The sequence below is a fragment of the Nymphaea colorata genome, chromosome 13, assembly GCF_008831285.2.
Source record: "Nymphaea colorata isolate Beijing-Zhang1983 chromosome 13, ASM883128v2, whole genome shotgun sequence".
Lineage (NCBI taxonomy): Eukaryota > Viridiplantae > Streptophyta > Magnoliopsida > Nymphaeales > Nymphaeaceae > Nymphaea > Nymphaea colorata.
In genome coordinates, this window is record NC_045150.1 from 10,935,592 (window position 1) to 10,956,263 (window position 20,672).

Genomic DNA, 20,672 nt, shown 5'->3' on the forward strand with positions numbered 1-20,672 from the left:
ATCCCTGACCTAATGGTCTGGGATTTGCCAATTACTCAACTCTCTCTCTCTCTCTCTCTCTATATATATATATATATATATATATATACATATATAAATATATATGTATATATATATATATATATATACATATATAATATATATGTATATATATATATATATATATACATATATAAATATATATGTATATATATGTATATATATATATATATATTTATATATATATATATATGTATGTATATGTATATTACATATATATATATATATGTATATTAAATATACACACACATATATATATATATGTATAATACATATACATATATATATATATACATATATATATATATGTATATATATATATATCTACATATACATATACATACATATATATATATATATATATATATATATATATATATATATATATATATATATATGTATATCTGTGTGTGTGTGTGGTAGGTCTCAAGCCATTAAGTCAGGGGCAAAATCAGACGGCTATTAGGTGCAATGATTATAGTGTATTTTTTGCTATCTAACTTTACATATGTGATCTTAAGAATAAGCTGATCTCAAACATATATTGCGTGAATCATTTTCTAAAATTTAGTTGAACTGCTCATGTATTGAACGGTCTATAGATATCTCTATCTTCCTTAAAAACAACTTAAACCAAACCATTTTTCCTATCAAATTAGTTTTTATTAACATGTTAGGATGTTTTTATTTTGTTTAAAACATTTTTAGCAACAAATTTAATGGTTTTATTTTTATCCATGACGTAACGGTTTGGGGTCTACCAATTTCCTTCTCTCTCTACCAATTTTTATGCATATATATATATATAAGCCTTTGATTTTAAAGGATGGTAATGACTAAGTTGGAAAAAAGGAAGCTGTATTTTCATGAAAGGGGAATACCCTTTAAAAAAAAGGATGTCAATTAAGGAAATTGTTTTATTCCCTCCTATGAGTGATATTTTTGTCTCTTGAAAATAAAACTTGGTTTTTATTTTTTCAACTTCATCTCAAACATCTCGCCTCCTTAAAATCCATGGCTCACACGATATCCATCTAGTCAAGCATATTAGGGTTTGGTAGCTATATCTACAGAAAACTTGAATAGTGATTTTAGCTATCAAGAATCATCTAGCTCACTTGCACAATTGAGAGAAAACAAGGAGACAATTTTCATAGACATATTTGCTATACAGTATTAATGAACATTTTTTTATAACCAAAGTCACAATTGACTCACCGCGATTGACATATACCTATGTTGTTTGAATCGCGATTCAAATCTGCCAAACCAATTTGGGTTTGCTGTGTGTTACTTAATGCTCATTTTTGTATTAATATTATTTTACAGATTCTGGGCTTTTATTTCATATGCTTATTTATTTATCCAAAAAATAAAATTCACGTGGTTCAGCTGACCGATTCAGCAGCCTGACCGATTCGATGGGTTATCTTTTCTTTTTCCAGTACGAATTCTGAACACTTAATTGGTAAGTTCGTTCAAGGGCGAATTAGATGTTCCAACATCAAATTAACTCATTATGGAGTCACATTGCAGAGCCTCTGGCTATGTGGCAGTATCATTCGAAAATGAAGCTCTAACGCTAGCTGGAAAATGAATCCCCACAGTTTCCAAAGAATATAAAGAAGCCTAGTTCTAGTTAAGGAAGAAGAAATTTTTCACTTGTACATGCACAAAGAGAAAACAACCTCCGACTCAACAGTAGTTGGTACTTTGATATTCCAATTCTAGTGCTGGCAAAGTAAAGATTGTCACAGGGACGTGCCACTTAACTTTGGTAGCACAATTCCTAAATAATTGCACGAACAGCTGCTTGGGAACAAGAATATCACGAACATGTTTAGATATTTAAAATTAGAGAACTTCATTTTGATTGGAAAATGAAAAAGAACTCATGTCCATAGCGGCTATTATAAAATAAAAGATTGGATTCAATCTGCTAATATTAACTTAGTTGTTTGATCACATGCACCCAAGTATATATATTGCCCATAGAAGCCAATTTTGCAACAACCAACAGAATTTTGGCCGATTAAAATTTAATCAATGGGCAACCGATTGGATCAGATAGCAAACTGAGCCAAAGATTTCGGATCAAGTTCTAATTCGGCCGATTTTACTTGGTCATTTTTATCATATCGTTCTCATAAAACATGGCGATATCTGGGGCTTTACCCCACAGGAAAAGACCTTCATATATATATATATATATATATATACATATATCTATATATATATATATACACTACTATAAATAGTACATGGTTCCGTGTAGGCATTTTCATTCCATTGCATGGTTATTTTGCCATTTATTTTTCAATGTAGTTTTCTTTTTTTTCCCATGTCTACCGGTCCATCATGTCAAAATCTTTCTAGTTACAAACACTAGCTTTTTATTTTACCCACGAGTACAATTTAGGTGATCTAACGTTTTATTATTGTAATGTTTAGGGTACATATATATATATTTATGTATATATATATATATATATACATATATGTATATATATATATATATTTATATATATGTATACATATTTCGCAATAAACTTGTCAATGTGCTGAGCATGGTACGCCAACTGGATTAATCTCTGCATTGGCAGTGTTTTGTGTTGGAAAACTAATTATGCACCGGGAGACATATTTGTTCTTGTCGCTTCCAAGCTAGGGACTATGAAATTAATCAGATTTAATCCTTTGACAGGGTATATCAATATATATGAAGCCAAGTAATATTTTGAAGCGGTAATCAGAATCAGCATATTCCTGCAAAACTACAGGCTTTTGAAAACCTGTTGGGTTGTATTGCACATAGTTGGCAAACTTGCTGGGCTGAGTCAGGAATTGCCTGCGTCAGCTCGTATTGCCTACAAATCTGGCCACGAGTTAAGGTATGAGTGAGTTAGAACTTGACTCACCCCTAACTCAACCCAACTCGACGAAAATTGTCATTGACTTGCCCAAAATCACACCGCCTTGTCTAAAATTGTCTTACTCGGTTGCAGTAAAAATACATTGGAAAGTATTTGGAGAGTTACAGACTGTACTTCATTGATATCCTATAAAAATAGCATTGTCACCAGGCTCGGCTCAGTTTATAAGTCAACTGGTTGACCCAGTGTCTCCAACTTGGTCTTCTACCGATCCGAGTTAGAGTTACAGTTAGGAATTTGCCAATTATGGTATTACATTTATAAAATAAATGAGTAATATTCAAAAAGTCAAAGAAATACATTAATTAAACAAAGGGAAATAGTAAGCTTGCGCCAATGACAGCTTCAAGTAGCACCATCTTTGTGGGACATGAGTCGAGTCAAATCACTTGGTTCAATGTCGATTACGCTACTCATGGCCTACCAACCAATGGACAAAGGCGTTTTCTTCCACCACTTTCCTTTTCAAGGTTTCCGCATGCATGTTTTTTTTCCTTGCCAATGATCTTTATTGGTGCAAAAAATCATCAGTAAAAAATGGGAACCATCAGTCACAAGTTTACTGATGTGATTGATGATGTCAAGGAAGCGCGCCAATGATATTTTTTGCTGAAGTAATTTGCACACATCAGTGAAGAGGATAATGATTATCGAGAAAGAATGAGCAAAAAAATAGCATCATTTTGGATACCCTTGATTTAATAGTATTCGTGATCTTCAAGACTTGAAAACTGTAGATTTAAGACTAGACTCATTCCCCTCTGATCTTAAATCCTATTTTTTCTTAATGCAAAGAACTAAAACAAAAGCATTCTACATAAGATCTATATCAAATAATTCATAGATTGCAAATCTAACGCTATCAAACACCCCATTAATATGGTAAGTAATTAAGATGGTGTGTAATTCTTGTAGAAACTAAGTCTACCTACCCAGACTTTCACTGACATTTGCTTGTGGAAAACATGTCAACAACAGTTTCCTTTATGTGTTTGGAAATAGTAGCACATTGTTTTTGCTTCATGAATTTGTCCCAAAACATTAGGTCAAATTCATGAAACTTTATAACTACTGTCCTATAAACCTGCCTCATTTTTTTGAGTCACATTCATGAGATAATAACAATATATTACTGATGCCAAATGACCCCTTCATGTCGCTAAAGAATATGGGTCATGTATCTCCTCTATCAGCATGCTGACTTTTTATTTCGCCAGATTTCTAGGTATGCACAAGGCTATTAAGATGTGGGCTAGGTTTTCAGAGTTAGCATGAGTGGGTGATTGACTAACCATCCCTTGTCTCAATAATTGAGCTAAAATGTTGAAGTTCAAGTGAATGCATAATATACCAAAATTGATATGAAACGAAGACTTCATGTTGGTGTCATTTTCTAAGTCTCGGTTGGATTTTTTATCGAAAAAGGAAAAGATTTGTGAGGACTCCTTCTATATTGTCCCTTGGAAACTTAAAAAGACAATAATGCAAGATTCTGCTGAATTTCAACCGACTAAAATAGAATTAATGGCAAACTGATTGGATCTGATGGCAAACTTGAGCCGAAGATTTTGGATCAAGTTTCAACTAATTGGCCGATCTTGGTCGTTTTCATCTCATCATTCTCAAAACATGACGATATAAGGGGCTTTTTCCAATGTGAGTGGTCGATCACAGGCTTCTCTTCCACTCTTCCTTTCTCAAGGTTTCTGCATGCATGTTTCCAATTTCCTTCTCAATGTTCTCGCAATTCACGACTAGTCCCGCAAGAAAAACAGGATCTTCATTGGTGCCAAACATCACCAGTTAAAAAAAAAAAACATCAGTCACATTCTATATGTCAAAGAAGGGCATGCCAGTGATGTTTGCACACGTGAGTGAAGATGAAAATGACTCTTGCAAAAGAATGAGACAAAAAGAGCATCATTTAGGATAGAATTCATACATAGTCTAGTATTTGAGATCTTCAAGATTTGAAATCCAAGGACTTTCCCACCCTCTTCACTCTGATCTTAAATCCAATCTTTTGTCAATGCAAAAAAGTAAAATAAGGATGTTTTTACCACATCAGCACAAGCATGCCACATAAGGTCTACATCAGATAATTCATAGATTTTTAATCAGAGGCTATCAAACATCCCCACAATAAAGCTAGATTGATAGTGTCTGTAATACTTTGAGAAACTAAGGATAACTCCCTGGAGTTTCACTGACATTTGCTCATGGAAAACATGTCGCTAAAGAATATGGGTCACGTATTTCCTCATTCGGCATGCTCATTTTGATTTGGTCAGATTTCTAAGTATGCTTCTGGCTATTAAACAGTGGGCTAGGTTTTCAGAATTGGCAAGAGTGGGTTATTGACTAACCATTCGTTTTCTAGATTATTGACTTTGAGTTGAAGTTCAAGTGGGTGCATAATATTGCAAAATTGAAACGAAACACAAACTTCATGTTGGTTGCATTTTCTACCAAGTTACCATTTCAAGGCATTGCTAACTCTAGCAAAGACCTGTCTATTGCAGAGGATCAATGGAAGGTTTCAAGAGTCTGCTAATCCATATCAAGACTCTACTTCCTCAATGCAGGGAGACATACCTCCATTCTAAGCCCGTTCTAATGCCTAGTTTTTAGGCCCTCCTCTACATGATGATTTTTAATTTCATAAGGTGACGGTTAATGGCACTGGGATTATCAATTTTTTAGAATTTTAGTTCCAGAATATTAATTCTAGAACCCAGTGGAAGAGGAACCTTATTTCCTATTCCAAGTTCAAGTAGTGTTTGATGGAAGATGACTTTAATGCTTATGTTTGATAGACACAAGCAAAAGAATTTGTGAGAGTTGAAATATTTTAATAACCAATATTTCGAAAATTTCTAAAAGGCTATGAAGCAATAATCATTAAACTTTTTTTATAGAAGAATCTCGCCGTTTTGAAAATCTTTGATAATTTCAGGGGCCAACTTAAGATGTTTGATGCATAATTAGCCAATCCAGTGATCTGACTCGGGAATCATTCGAGTCGGGTTGGGATCATTCATTTACTGGGCCACAGGTTAGGACCCAAGTGATACACACCAAGACTCGCTCTTGGCAGAGAATCGGCAGACCCGGTGGTTCGTTATCTTGGTTGTGAATTGTCTGAGGCTGACATGATATGAGTCTTTGTTGTAGCCACCTGCATTCATTCGAGACTGGTTTTTTTTCTGAAACCAGTGTAGAAAATTGTTGCATAGTGAACAAAAATTTGTTGTAGCCACCTGGATTATATTTCTGCCTTGTGTAGGGGCTTGATTCCACGATTTGTAAGTGATAGACGACGGGCTATGGGCTACGATGGCTCGGCACCACACTTAGCCATGTGTCTTTGTCTTTGTGTCTCTCTCTTTCTTGGGCTGTCCTTCTCTCTCTCGTAGATAGTCAGTTGGCCTCCCTCAGGCTGTGACTGACAGACTGTCAACTACAATGATGCTGGCAACCCCCAAGAGGTTAGGGGTTGCTAGAAATCGCCCTCTCTCTCCCACTTTCCCACTTCTTTACAATGGATGCTGGACGGCTGGTTGCATGTCGATGTGAGTCTGATTTTTGGTACCCAAGCTGACCGAGTCAACCCACTGACCCACTGACTTGGTCAACTATCGATTCAAGTCTGACCCAAGTTTGTTAACTATGACTTTGTTGGAGTTTTTGTAGTGGAATGGTGCCTTCGATCCCTTCTATTTTTCCTGAGCAAGTTTGCCAACAGAATCTCTAGGATGAGCGCATGAACGGTCGAAGCACCAAAAACACCAGGTAGCAGCAGCAATTGAAACAAGAGAACAAAGAGAGAGAGATCAAAACAAAAAGAATATACGAGTTTGCTTCTATGAGGCACAAAAACAGGGTAATCTTCCGATTCAACCCTAATTTTGAGTATTGCTGGTTTTATATAACCAGCCTCATAGGTTTTCTCATACGCCCAGTGTGCTTCTTTACTTTGTTGCTAGACAGCCCCGTACACTCATCAACTTCTTATGCTCTCTCACACTCAATGATTCATGAACAGTTACTTTGGCTAAAGGGAAGTGCTAACATGCTGCTCCACAGCTAGTTGTACAAATGGATGCTATTCTTTGATTAAAATAAGGACCCAAAGGATTTGTTCTTGTGGTGGTTTCCCTTTTTATAGCTTGTCCTGAATTTTTCATGGTCAATTTTAATTTACTTAATTTATCAGTTAAACCCCATTTCATGATCAAATGTGGAAAATCTTATAAAAGGAAAAGTTTGGACTGTCAAGTCATTATTTCCAAACAATGGATGATGAAATGCAATATCTAGAGAATGAAAATGGCATAAGTGGATACCCTCGAATACATTTATCTTCTATTTTTAACTGGTTCTATTTATAATGTAAATTACATAGAACAACTAATAGTTTAGGGGTGGAGCCAGGAGAGACTATGTGAAGTTTTCAATGTTTATCGTGGTTTTATATGTTTGGAAATATACTAAAAAAGATGTTTGACGCTGTGTTTGCATCAACTATGAACAATTTTGTTCCACAATGTTCCCAATTTTGGGAACATTGAAGAACGTATTTGGGAACATTGTGGAATGGAATTGTTCAAAGTTGATGCAAACATGGTCTTACATGTCATCTCAAGTATCTTTCCATGCATTTCTTGGTCAATTGAATGGCAAGAGTAGCTGGGTGTGTGCTTTTCGCTTTGAAATACATTGGATTGGAGAGCATCTGCAATATCAGTGAAGGATATACTGACTGTTCTTTGTTGGAACTTTGTGGTTCTACCCAAGATCTCAACACAAAGCATCAACATGCTACTTTGAACCAGCAACAAACAACATAACGACGCATGAGCACAGAGATAGAGAGATATATAAAATAGGAAAAAAATGGTATGGTTGAAGGATTTTACAAGTTTGCTTCAAGGAGCCACCTGAACCAATACATAGGCTACCTTAGCATAAAGTGAATGTTGGGCGTTATATCTGGCTTCCTTGGGTAATCAAGTGGCATTGTTAGTTCATCTTCTCCATTGCTGAGAACCCGTCTAGAGGAAGCCTACATGATGTATGAAAAGCAGAAATTATTACAATTTTGAAGCAGGAGAGGTGCATTGGAAGAATTCAGAGTAATGATGCTTACGTGCCTCGAGGAAGTTGAGAGAACGGCGTCAGCATCCTCCTGTTCTGTACTGAAACAGGGACGATGTCCTCCAACCTCTCTCTAAATCTTGGTCTGTTTGAATCTGAATCCAGAAGCTCGAAACGTTAGGAAAATTGGGCGTATATACACATATCAGATGGTTAATCAAACTCTACATGCATTAGCTAAAAAGGGATTTAACTCGTTTGGCTGCCGGGTCAGCCTAAAAACTAGGCCCTAACATGGTGCAGTGGGTAGGTAAAAAAAAAAATATGACTATTTTCAAAACATGGATTGGTTTTGGAATTTTCAAATTTCATTTCTTTTTTCTTTTTTCCGCTGAACTACCTAAACTATAAACTTCTGCAATGAGTGCAAAATGTTTGACTTCCAATGTATGTATGCTCTATCTGTAATTAATTTGATAGATAAAAAATGAAATTAAACTGATTGATTTACAAAACGAATGATCCCAAGGTCTAGATATCTAAGCTAATCTTTCTTCTTCCTGCTTATTTGGTTAAGGCCTTTTTCTTCCTTTCTTGGATGACAAGTATTTTATTGGTAGAGAAATATGATCAGATCTAAAAAATGGTCTATAAATATCCTGAAATTCTTTCATATTATTACAACAGCTAACATATTTTCTTATAGCTGTCCTTCCAAGTCATGACATGGTTATTTTGTTTATGCTAGTTGGCTTTCTAGTTGTTTCTAACTTTTCCAAGGCCGAAAGCAGCCATGTATATGTAGGATTAGCCTAAATGTCCATTTGACAAAAGAAACAGCTTGTAATTGTTCTATGAATTTTCCCTTAAAATTCTCTAGACTGACTCATGGAACATTCTAATAAATGTGTTTCATGAACCTGTTAATAGAATAGTTTACAAATTGTTTTCATTGCCAAACAGCCCGATCCTATGAGTCACATATTTTTCATGTCTTGTTTTAGCTGTTTTAGATACCGAAGAATCAAGTACACCTTTTTTGCATGGCGAATTAAGGAGACTCTTAAATTGTTTATAGCCTAAAGGTAGAGGATACAAGTGAAATGACCCAAGCAGGCTGGGGTGGAACAGGAGAAGAGTAGAGGGTTGCTATCGAGTTTTCTTGAGTCCAGCCTAATGGGGTTTGAATCAGTGGCGGAGCCAGAATTTTTTAGCCGTGGGGCACTTGAATTGGTGACACAAATTTGGTGTGGGAACTGCATATAACTTTACAATTATAGCAATGTAATGTAGAGACTTTACAAAGCATTTTTTGATGAGCTGGTGTGAGCAGTAGCCCACCCTAGCCAACAAGTAACTCCACTACTGGTCTGAATTGGTTGTACATTGGAGTTGATTTTGCAGTACGTACTTGGAGCTCGATCAGCTCAAAATTGGCAAGTAACTTAAAATCCTATATTTATTGTAAAATGGCTCAGAATTTCACTCTGATCAAATCTAGACTTAGGTTTATAACTATCTAAGACACCCGAATCCAGTTAATGGCTTGATCTTATTTTCTCTCACGCACCAGTTTAAACTAAGATAGAACCTTGAGCTTGACCTGCGGCAGTGAGGGGCTTGGTTGGTGACTGGTCTGGGCTATTTCAAGAAATTGATCCTTGGGCCCAATAAAACATGGGTGTTGCCCAATCCATTTACTTAATGAAGGTGATCAGCGACGATGGGGGATTTGTTACAGACTCAAGACAGTAGACTATGTAACTATGAAAACTTTGTTGAGAACAGAGTAATATTAAAGCAGCGGAAACAGCAGCGCCTCTTCAGGCACGTCTCAGCAGCAGATTCTCACATGGCATCTCTTTCAAGAAGATGGCATCGGAAACAGATAGAGAAGAAGAGGAAGAAGGGCGATATGTTTACGGTATTTCATCTATGAGGCTCCAATCTAGGGCGATCAACATGTAACTCTAGATCAAAGAATAGCCAGGCATATATAGTGTTGCCTCATAGGTTTTCCCTTAGCCCAGCAGGCAGCTACTGTTTGTGAGAGATTTATTGAATGCTAATTTCAATCTTAATTGATGAAACAGTTTTCCAATTCCATCTCGTAACTGCAAGTGGGCAGTGCACAGTGCACAGCCCTTTAAAAAAAGTCAAGTGTACCTTGGCCCACTTGTATTGTGCCCCTTGCCCACATTTGGGGGTACTTGGCATGCGCAAGAGCCTATGCACAATGCATTTGTGCAATGGTTTGTCAATATAACCAGATTTGCTCGCTTACCTACACAATCCTGGTGCTGGGCGGGGCACCTCCTCCAGGATAGTCAATAACTATTGAAGGATCTTGCCTGCAGATGTCATCCTTGGTATTGAGATTGACATCAACTGCAAAAGAGGTCCGCAAAAGTACTTGAACCCACCGGTAGTGATAGATATTGAACAACAAGAAGAAGAAGATGAAGTTGAATTCACAAGGTGAAATGGTGATGGCAAAGGTGATGCAGATATGGTAGCAGCTAGGTGGAGACCAGTAACACATAATAGAGTGCGCAGACAGATGATGATACCTGTTAACTCCACCGACTGTGCTTCGTTGTTATGCATGGTTTGCAGTGAACAAGTTATGGTCCCTGTTCAATATTTGCTAGCCTAAATCCCTTCTAGCCAGCTGTTGTCTATCCAACCACAGCGGTTGTGTTGTGTTTTGTGCATGTATATATATACATGTAAAGCTAACTGTCAACCGCTTTGCACGTTTAATGCATGATGTCAATACCACAAAAACTGCGGGCACTTTCATGTCAAGAGGCCTTTGCTTTGATACTGTCAGGGAGTCCACCTATCAAGGGAAATAAGAATGGCCATACATATATACATATATATATATACATATATATGTATATATATAGGTATATATATATTAGTGATATATAAAATTGTCATTTTAATCAACCTAGTTAATATATATGCAACTCTTTCTCAATAGTGCCCGCAGTTTTTGTGGTGCCAAGGGGCCTGAGGTTGGTGGTTAAGTTTTTGCTCACCTGAACATATACATAGTTACATATATATATATATATATATATATATGGTGGTGCCAATATCGTTCTTTGAATCGCACTGCTCAAATATGCCAAAATAAATTTTTGAGACCGACAAGTTCACCGCCTGCCAGTTAATGTTGGTTTTTTGTTTAAAGAATACTATTTTAAAGGCTATTTGCTTTTATTACATATGCTCATTCATTTATACCTTTTTCTGATTCACAAATTGAAGCGATCGAGTGAGCTGCCTGACCAATTCTATTCTTTTTTGGTCGATTTCCACCGTGAAATATGAACACTTAATTAAGTGCGTTGCAGAGCCACATAACGAATGGGTATGGATTGGTTTGCCTTGCAATCCGAAAATCCCCATCGGTTCCACAGGCATAGAAGAATGCTGATGTGCTTGCAGTACTGGTTGAATTCGGATGGATTTTACAATTGCTAAATTCTTATGAATCTTCATGACAGCCGAACGCCTCTGGAACAAAGAAAGAAAAAAAAAGTCATAGAGACATAACAATTTAGTGTCATAATTCCTAATTAATTACACAAAGAGCAGATTGGGGGGCACGAATATGACAAAATTAATGTAGAAATATTTAAAATTAGAAAACTTCATTTTGATTGGTAAATGAAAAGAACTCATGTCCACAGCAGCTATTATAAAATATAACATTGGATTCAATCCACCAAGAATGATGTAGTTTAGTTGACGAATATTCGTCAAACCCAAGCCTCAGTTGGGTCTTTTACCTGAAAAACAAAAATTTATTATGACTTGTGTAGGCATTTTCTTTCTATGCCATGGTTCGCTAGTTTTTTAATGTAATTTATTGTTTTCTCATAACATGTCAACCAATCCATATCATATCTCAAAATGTTTCTACTTACTGGCACTAGCGCTTAGTTTATTTTACCCACAAGTTCAGGTGATCTACCGTTTTAATATTGCAGTTTGTTTCGAGGCCCATATCCGCACGATAGAGATCTTGCTATGCCAACAAGAATAATAATCTCTGCTTTGGCAGTGTTTTATATTGGAAAACTAATTAAGCACCTGTTCTGTGTTTGTTGCTCCCAGGTGGAATGAACAATATCAACAACTAAGAATCCAGAGATTATGATTTTAATCATAGAGTTAATCATTTGACTGGGAATGTCATGAATATGAAGCTAAGTAGTATATCTTTGAAGTGATAGTCGGAATCAATTTGGATCATTGCACATTCCTGCAAAAGTAAAGGCTTTTGGAAAAATCCATAATTGCAGGCAGAGGTTGGAAACCTTGTTTCTCTTGCATGAACAGTTTTTAAAGAATAAATAAATAATATTAAAAAATTCAAAGATATACATTAATTGGAAAAAGGAAAATAGTAACGTCATGCCAACGACAAGTTCAAGTGCATGGGTAGCATCTTTGTGTGACATGAGTTGAATCAAATAGTGTGTATTCATGGCCTACGTATGTTAGTGGTCGATTACATGCTTTTCTAACACCTCGCCCTTGCACAAGGTTTCCTCATGCTTGAATTTTATTTTCTGTGTGTTCTGCAATTCATGACCACCACAAGAAAAACACTCTACTAATGCCCAAAAAACATCAGTAAAAAATACAGGAATCTTTTGTAATTGATGGCAGAATCTATCAAGCTCATAATGGTTCAAGGAGACATGTTACCTCTGGGCTGGAAAGTACAATCTTTCTAGCTATATATTTATCATGTATACTCTTTCCTGTTATTATTTAGTGGACACAACAAATAACTAGATATATCGTTACACATTCACTGCTACCAGATTAAAATGTGGAACATTGAATGATATACTTGAGCACGTAAAGACACAACAAAGTTTGAAAAGTTCAGATTTCAAAAGATTTACAGTGAAATTTGAGCAACACTTGTTTATAGAAAATTTGGACCTCAGATAATTTTAATTTCTCTAGATCCAAATCTGAACAATAATTTATGAGGACAAAATCTGGCAAGGTCTCGGTGTCCCAAAAAATTCTAACAACACATTGGTAGAATCCCGTTATCAAAATCGTGAATTTCATCAGGCAACACACTTAACAATGGACCACTATTATTCATAAAGCGCCTGCAAAGTAACACAATACTTACGTGGACTTACTGAGCTTCAATTGCTAAGCATGTTACCCACGAGCATCCCACCTTCACATGGTGCACACACTAACTCAACGGCTTCACTAGTTCTCAAAGTGAGCACACAAGCACCTTCACATTCAGTTTCACTCACCTGTGACTCAATCCACACCAGAATGACCAGCACCCCTACTTGTAGTGAGAAGATGTCGGTGGTGGAAAGCAAGAGAGAACACGAGTTCTCTCGACTCTTCTAAAGAGTCGGTGATGAACTGCTACAATTTCCCCCTCATTACTGTCTCTTTATTTAACTTGGTGAATGACTGCACTAGCTGCCCCTTGGTAAATATATGAGTAAGCAGATCTTCTAAAGCAATTTATAACTATATCTCAACTCTCAGCACCTTTTCTCTGATATAGTAATGTTGCACTTCTATACGTTTTGTTCGAGCAAAGAAGATGAGATTCTCTCCAAGTCTAATATTACCTTCAGTATCTCAGTAGAGTCCCACTATATAATCTACATCTTGTTTAATGTCTTCCAGCTATGGCATTAGTCAAATACATTTTGGTGTTGCTTGAGATGCTGCTATATATTCTGTTTCTGCTGTGGACAATGAAACAGGCCATCAAATGGCCCCCAGAGTTTTTTCCGGAACCCCAATCTCTGTTCTGTGGTTTTTCTTGCCATTTTCTTTTGTCATATTTAGGAATGCCTAATTTTGAAGCATATTAAGAAATATTGCAAGCTTTTCGACTTTTAAGAACCAAAAGCCAAACTGATGATTCCCTATGCAATCCATCTCCTGCAGTTCATAGAGGTAGGTTTCCAAGATAAGGATAGGTACACTATCTACCACTAACTTTCCAACCAATTTATATGGCAACCATCTACATTATCCATTTATACAAGAGTGGGATTTTTTATACACCCTTTTTTGCATTGGCGGCATGTTTTTTGACATGAAATATGAATTAGTCCACATTTTGCACACTAAATAAACATGTATAAACATTTAATGGGGAAACCTTTTTCATCGAATAGAAGACTTTTTTTTTTGTTTTGTATTGGTCATTGTCTAAATAAACAGTGGAAAGAAACCAAAAAGCTTCTTGTCTTTGTCTTTGTCTTTGTCTTTTCTTTTCTAGCTTCATACGATAGGCAATGATCAAACCTCTTCAAATGTTAATTCAGACTTTTGATATGTGATTCTTTATGTGCATATACATTTTATTTCACCAATTTAATTTATATAAGTCAAATGAGTTGCATTTTTTTCGTTTTTCATTTTTTGTTTTTTAAATATGTTTTTTAATTTTTAAACGGCATTTCATTTTCTCGCTTTTTTTTTGCATTTTTTCGAAAATAATGCACTTTTTGTATACACACACTAAAAGACACAGTGGCATCATCAATATCTTAGGTGAGAAAACATCCATTCCATCAGTAGGAGTTGGTGTCTAGTCATAGTACTAAGTTAAATCTTGATTTATGTTTTCCAATCACTAGGCTGTTCTTATCACGCTGAACAATTTGAATCAGCCTTTGTGCACATATAACCAAACTGCTTATACAAATATTCGTCAGCTTTAATACCACAGTCCTTTTTGGGCGTTGATTCGGTGACAAGGATACTTGATGGTCTCATGAAAATGTTTGCAATTCTGGTGGAGTGTGCAGCATCATGAAAGTTATCTGAGCATGTCTGAATCGGAACACATTGCAAAAGTAATTGTAAGATTCCTGACTGGCTGAATCATTTTGACCTTTTGTCTATCACATAGTGGTCCTCTGTATGCATCTGGCTAGTGACTCTGGCTAACATGGGATTATATTTCTTAGCACCTATACTGAACAACCATTTTGTTTTGTCAAAAGAAATATGAAGATATTACTTGCATGAACTATTTTGAGGTATAGTGCTTTTCATCATAAGCATAAAATTATTTGCAATAGAACTGCTTGAGAGCTAGTCTTCAGAATGTGAGTGTGTGTTTGTTGGTTTGTCTTTCTTTTTTTTTTTGGTTGGGGGGGGGGGTGGGTTGTGTTGGTGGTGTTGGGGGGGGGGAGAGAGAGGGAGAATAAGTCTGTTTAAAAGTTTATAAGATGATAATGCTTTGGTTGTAACATGAGCCTGTTCGATGGTTTCTTCCTAATAGGTTGATCTTGGTTGTGTTGTATCATGAAAATGCTTGATGCTCTCTTCCTAATAGGATGATATTGGTTCTACAGCATACTTGTCGAGCACTGCAGGTAGACTTTTAGTTCATTCAAGTTGCCCTGTCATACTGGGTGAACTATGGTGGTAAAGAATTTGAAGCAGTTGAGAACTGTGGAGCTAATCATCTACGTTGCATCAAGAAGAAAGAACTTCAAAAATTACTCAACAGGAAAATAGAAGGGAAAGTTGCAAAAGAAAGCATCTGTCTCTCTACTTTGAAATGCTTTTCCATGTTACCTCCAAATCAATGTTGTAAGAAGCATTTGCCTCACACAAAAAAAAACATGACTCAAAGCGATTTTTAGAAAAAGTGCCTTGAGGTGCATCCCTGAAGCATGCACCTTATTTAATATAGGCGTATGCCACCATCCATGGTATGCTCCGTGCTTGAGGCATACGCCTCAGGGAAAATGTTGAAAAAAGTAATGCTATATGTTTGTAATTTTTGAAATAAAGATAAGAACATTGTTTTTTTTTCTTTACTTACTATTATATTTTGTTATGTATTATTGTTTTTATTTTAAGGTAAAACAATAATAGAAGATTTACAACGTGAGAGTTTTGACGATGAAGCAACTGAAGAGGAAGATGAACTTATTCAATACATGGACGGTTCAAATGATGATGAATTTTCATCCATTACAGAATATGAAAATGATGAAGATACGATTGGCCAATCACCTACAAAAATCATTTGAACTTTGTTAAATATCACTTGATAATTACGCAAATTTGTTACTTTTTTAATTTTTGTACATATACACGTTTCAATATGCTTATATTATTGTCCAACAATACTTGTTATTTACTTATTCTTTTAATTGATATTGTCATCTGAATTTTGGTTTTCCTATTTTTGGTTATTTGTTTTTCAATGATAGTTCTATGACCTGTTTAGGGCAGGTCAAGCTTCTGTTATGACATTATTGTAGTTTGCATATGTTATGACATTTTTTTCAGTAGTTTTTATTGATATGCTTAGTATTGTAGTCATTTTTTTCAGTTTTGATGTTATTTTTATAAATATTATATAATTCACAAACTTGTGTGTGAAGCTACGGTTCAACTAGTGCCTCACCTCCCCTCGCCTCATGAGAGGCTGAGCGTGTCGCCTCACCTTATTGACTTTTACAACATTTCTCCAAATACCATCAAGTTGTTCCTCTTGAGAGTATGGTGCCACTTTTTCTTAGTAACTTGATCCGACGACACCCAACTAGAAGTTTCTATTGTTCTCCGCCTTCTTCCTCTGCAATACAATATGCATGATGCCGTTTGGTATGGTCATGAAGGGTTTGCATGCAATTAATGTTTAGCAATGTTAAAATGGCTTGTACATGACCTAAAAAATCCTTACATGAACTATAATGGGTCCCACCAGGCATGCCATCTTTTTGCTCCCCTCCCCTGAATGGGGAGTAGCGTGAAGCCGAAAATTTGAGATTTGGATATTAGAAAAATTGCAAGAGAAAGGGATCCGCCTACTGGTACGAGGTCTAACCATGTCTCCCCACCTTTGACATGGATAATTGGACCTAAGACTAGTCATTTCTCAAAAGTTGTACTAGTCATTTGATTGATGCATTATATATGTTTGTGCATAAGGGTTTGAAATCTGATTTTGAAGTTCATTTGAACTTAATTTTGAACAACCAACGTTTTGACCTTGTTTTAGATCAAATGAAATGGATTTCAAACAAGTTATTTGAAAGTCTAATTGGTTTTGACAAGTTATTTAGAAATTCAACTTGTTTTAGAAATTTGGGCAAATTCTTTAGAAGTATGGCAAAATTGAAAATTGTTCAAAATTTATTCTAGTTGGGACCATTGATTCGATCTAAAAATTTCACAGTTTAGGAAATTTGGTTGGAAATTATATTTGTAAATTGAGGATTTGATTTGTAAATAGTTGAAAATTGGAGTTTTAGTTCATGAACTTGAAGTTAATATGCAATCTTGGATAAAAATAAACTTGACTTAAATAGTTGATTTAGTTTGATTAAATAGATCAATTGATCAAATTTGAAAATTCGTTGATCAAAAGATAGGAATTTTGAATTGAAATTGTACCAAGTTCTCTTTTAGAGAAGATTGTAAATTTTTTCAAGTAAAGCTTGTTTTTGGAAAAATAGGGATTCCAATGTTTTATAGAAAAATTTTATGTTCCAAATATATTTGCTGGCAAGATTGATAGGATTCTTGTATTTTCTTTCCAAAACTAAGTGAGATTCCAAATTCTTTGTTGCAATATAGCTCGGTCATGTTCTGTAACTTGAATTGGTTCACTTACTTTCTAGAGACGGTGCATGTGTGTGTGAATTAGATAAGTGATTGCATTCGTGAATTAAGAAAATAAACTATATGTGTGCATACATTCTTCACTCTCACTAACTCTCCATGCATCTACACGTGTTAATTTTTTATTCCATCATACATGCATTCCTGAAATAAAGAGCAAATTTATATTAAATTGGATATGTAGTACAATGTCTAGGTTATACTTGGCATTGGATCAAGTATAACTACTACAATGCAGTCCATAAGCTTGACATAGATAAAATTCTTAATCTTGAAAGTGAAATCTGAAAATTGAATGAAAAATCCCAGTTTTAGAATGGGAAAAACGTGGAAAACCTCCACTTCCTCATGTTAAAATGATTATAAAACAGACCATGTACTGATTTAATTGTTGCAAATTAAGAAATGTCTACTTTGGAGATCTTTCTTCAAAGTAAACTATAATTTGATAGATTAAATCTTGAAATTGATGAAACATGTATTCATCTATTTTTCCATTAAAGTACATGTTGGAATGCAAATCAGATCTTAGAAGCAATGTTTACTCCAAATTTGGCTTTAAATCTCAAGGCTATGCAAATTAGTATAGTATGTTGAGAGAATTTGGCAAAATTTCTCTTGCCATTTTTTTGAATTTTAGTTATAGCTTTTGGCTGAAATTTTGTGATGTCTTAATTTGAAAACCAAACCCATTGCAAAATTGAAAAATGTGAAGTCGAAATCATGAATATCAGCCACATTAGAAGCTACCCTCTACAGTGCTGATTAGGCAAGATTAGGGATTTGGTCTAATTTCATAGACATTGACAAATTAGTACCTTCCTTTGAGCTGAAACAAGTATTTTAGGATCTCAAACTTGATTTTTCAAGATTCTTTGAAAAATCAAATTCTAGGTTTTAAAAATACATATATATACACTCAATCAGCCTGATTTCAAATTTTTAATTGGCTAAATCTTGTAGTTTTGAGCCATCAAGATTCAATGTTGGAAGCAATCTCCTTTAGATTAGCTTAAGGATGTGACCCTTAACCTAATCTTGAAAGAATAATAGCCATTTTCATATGAGATGATATATATATATATATATATATATATATATATATACACACACACACACACACACATTCGTATATATATGTAAATGTTGCTTTTTGAATTAAAAAGATTGAGTGAAGGGCCACACAACAATGAACAGTGATAGTTTGTGGCTGGGATTTTTACATCAAAGGGGTTGAAGGCATGGCTTCTAACCTCCTTGACCACCTCTCTCAAAAGAAACTACAGAAAATTACGAGAAATATAGATTGAAATCGAACAAGATCAGTGGATCATCTCAACCAATTATTCATTATGTAAGGGTGGATCTCATCTATAATAATGAATCTGTCCCTAATAAGCTTATGAGAAGGGAAAATGCATGCATTTGCAACATTTAAATAAAAATTCTCTCATTTGGAGACTAGCTCAACCAACCAGAAAAAGAGCAGTGGCAGTGGTGTTCTCGGAGCTGCGGCAGCAGTGGAGCCTGCTCAGGAAGAGCTTGCCGGTGGTGAGGTTTTTGTGGGCGGTGATGGGGTAGCTAGCATCCCACGATTCATCAGGAAGCTTGTTGGAGTGATGTGTGGGTTGCTCAAAGAGTGGCTCCTCTCATTGGGAGAGCTCCACCTGTGGGTGGTAGAGATGCTACCTTGGACTGATAGCTATGGCAGTGATTGGATGGGCAGTGGAATTCAGGCAACGGTCACCGGTTTCAAGTGGGGCACTGCCTCCACACAAATAGTTCAGAACAAGAAACGAGACAACATTAATGCAGGAATAAATGAACTTATTAAATAAGAGAGAGAAAGTAGAGGGTGCCATGTTGACATGGGAGGACGTGATGCTGATGTGGTGCCAAGGTGGAAGGTGTGGGGGCTAACTAGGTTAAAGCCTGCACGAAGAAAGGCCAGCTTAAGGAGCTAGCATCGCATGGACTGGCTGGGGCAGTGCCTTGAGCAAGTGACTGGGAGAGGAGCACGGCCCTTGGTTTGGTTGGGCCAATAATGGCAACGTAGGTTGGCAATGGCAGAGAGTGTGTGTGTCCTAAGAAGCTAGTTGGGTCAAACCTCTGGTGGCATGTTGCTATAGTGGCTGATCCACGGTGACCAGATCAGTCTGAGTCATCCTAGAAGCGAGGTTGATTGCCTAGGGCAGCAAATCAGCCCTCTAAGTGATCAAATGTGGTAAAAAAAAGGATGAATTTGGACCAGCTGGCATACCCATGTCATGTGGCAATCTCTGGGGTCTGCTAGTGGCATCCTTGGGCACTGGGCTTGTTCTACATGGCATTGGGCAGGTCGGGCCCTAGCTATTTATTGGCCAGGTTGCCTTTATGCACCCCAACTTCCCTCCCTAGTTGGCAAAGGGCGCCAAGGTGGAGGGCATTAATAGTTCCACACAGAATTTGGGGTGATGTCTAGTACACTATGGAGGAGCCTGGCAAATTTTGAAATGAGAAACTGCCTGTGGGGCCTTTGCACATCCCAAGCCATGGGTGGCCCTGTCTTTGATGTCAACTAATTTTATGTGACATTATTTTATACTTCTTGCTCCTTTGCCTATCCACCAAAAGTGGGAGTGGTCATTGTTTCTCTAAGCTTTACTAGTCTCATGTTCACTTATGTGACTACGTATCTTTCGCTTGCTCTCATTCACTTGTGTGACTAAATTTACTAAGTTGACAAATACCTACACTCTCTGAGTTTCGCAAGGTGACCGCCTTGTTCATAAGTCCTGCAACGTGTAAAGAATCTCAAGTCATGCCTATTCAGGTACTAAGGTCTCAGATTGTGAAAGCATGGCATGTGTTTGAGAGAGAGAGAGAGATTTCTAAATCCGCGTAAATGTTGTGTTTGCAAGTTTAATTCTAACTAGAACAGGATAATCT